Here is a 2,157-nt window from a genome sequence, read left to right as displayed (position 1 = left end):
ACGTCAGTGTTGACAAAAGGCTTGTGACGTGTACAGATGTTGTAATATGCTTGAATGTAACAAGGCATTTTGATTCTATCGAATGCCTGTTGGTATTCTCCCATACATACGTAAAAGTTTCAGTTCAGCTTCGTTACTCTTGATCTACATGGATACTCTGCAAATCACATTTAAGTGCCTGCCAGACTGTTCATGAAATCACCTTCACAAACCTCTATTATATCAATCTCGTATAGCTCGAGGAAAGAACGAACAGCTATATCTTTACGTTCGAGCTCTGACTCCCCTTATTTTATCATGGTGATCGTTTCTTCCTATGTAGGTCGGTGACAACAAAATATTTTCGCATTCGGAGGAGAAAGCCGGTGATTGGAATTAAGTAAGAAGATTCCGCATCTACGAAAACGCCTTTGTTTTAGTGATGTCCACCCCAAATCCTGTATCAATTCTGTGATACTCTCGTCCCTATTTCGGGATGATATAAAACGTGCTGCCATTCGATGTACTCCGTCAATTCTATCTGGTTTCCCACACCGCGCAGCAGTATTCTGAAATAAAACGGACAAGCGTAGTGTAGACAGTCTCCTTAGTAGATCTGTTACATTTTCTAAGTGTCCTGCCAATAAAACGCTGTCTTTGGTTGGCCTTTCCCACAACATTTTCTATGTGTTCCTTCCAGTATAAGTTGTTTGTAATAATTCCTAGGTATTTAGTTGAATTTTGCGGCCTTTAGATTTGACTGATTTATCATGCAACCGAAGTTTAACGGATTCCTTTTAGCAGTCATGTGATTGACCTCACACTTTTCATTATTTGTTGTCAATCGCTAATTTCCGCACCATTCAGATATATTTACTAAATCGTTTTGCAATTTGTTTTGACCATCTGATGAGTTTACCAGACCACAAACAACAGTATCATATGCAAACAACCTATGACGGCTGCTCAGATTGTCTCCTGATCCTTTCTATGGATACGGAAGAGCAAAGGGCCTATAACACCACCTTGGGGAACGCCAGAAATCACTCGATGACTTTCCGTCAGTTACTACGAACTGTGACCATTCTGACAGGAAATCACAAATCCAGTCACATAACTGAATCGATATACCATAAGCACGGAAATTCACTACACGCCGCTTGTGTGGTACAGTGTCAAAAGTCCTCCGGAAATCCAGAAATACGGAATCAATGTGAAATCCCTTGCCAATAGCACTCAACGCGTCATGCGAGTAAAGAGCTAGTTGTGTCTCACAAGAACGATGTTTTCTAAATTCATTTTGACTGTGGGTCAATAGACCGCTTCCATCGAGGTTATTCATAATGTTCGAACACTGTATGTGTTCCTAAATCTTACTGCATTTCGACATTAATGATATGGGACTGTAATTTAATGGATTACTCCTACTACCTTCCTTGAATATTGGTGTGACGTGTGCAACTTTCCAGTCTTTGGGTACGGATCTTTCATCGAGCGAACGGATGTATATGATTGTTAAATACGGAGCTACTGCATCAGCGTATTCTGAAAGGATCCTAATTGGTATACAGTCTCGACCAGAAGACCTGCTTTTATTTAGTGACTTAAGTTGCTTCACTACTCCGGGGATATTTACTTCTACGACACTCATGTTGGCAGCTGTTCCTGATTCGTATTCTGGAATATTTACTTCGTCTTCTTTTATGAAGCCATTTCGGAAGGCTGTGTTTAGTAACTCTGCTTTGGCAGCACTGTCTTCGATAGTATCTCCATTGTTATCGTGCAGAGGTGGCATTGAAAGTGTCTTGCCGCTAGCATACTTCACATACGACCAGAATCTCTTAGAATTTTCTGCCCGGTTTCGAGACAAAGTTTCGTTGCGGAAACTATTATAAGCATCTCACACTAAACACTGCGCTAAATTTCGAGCTTCTGTAAAAGATCGCCAATCTTGGGAATTTTGCGTCACACTAAACACTGCGCTAAATTTCGAGCTTCTGTAAAAGATCGCCAATCTTGGGAATTTTGCGTCTGTTTGAATTTGGCTTGTTTGTTTCGTTGTTTCTGCAACATTGTTCTGACCCTTTTTGTGTACCAAGGAGGATCTGCTCCGTCGTTTGTTAAATGTATTTAGTATAAATCTCTCAATTGCTGCCGATACTATTTCTTTGAATTTAA

This window comes from Schistocerca americana, chromosome 8, assembly GCF_021461395.2.
Source record: "Schistocerca americana isolate TAMUIC-IGC-003095 chromosome 8, iqSchAmer2.1, whole genome shotgun sequence".
NCBI classification, from domain to species: domain Eukaryota; kingdom Metazoa; phylum Arthropoda; class Insecta; order Orthoptera; family Acrididae; genus Schistocerca; species Schistocerca americana.
This window is presented reverse-complemented; position numbering follows the sequence as displayed.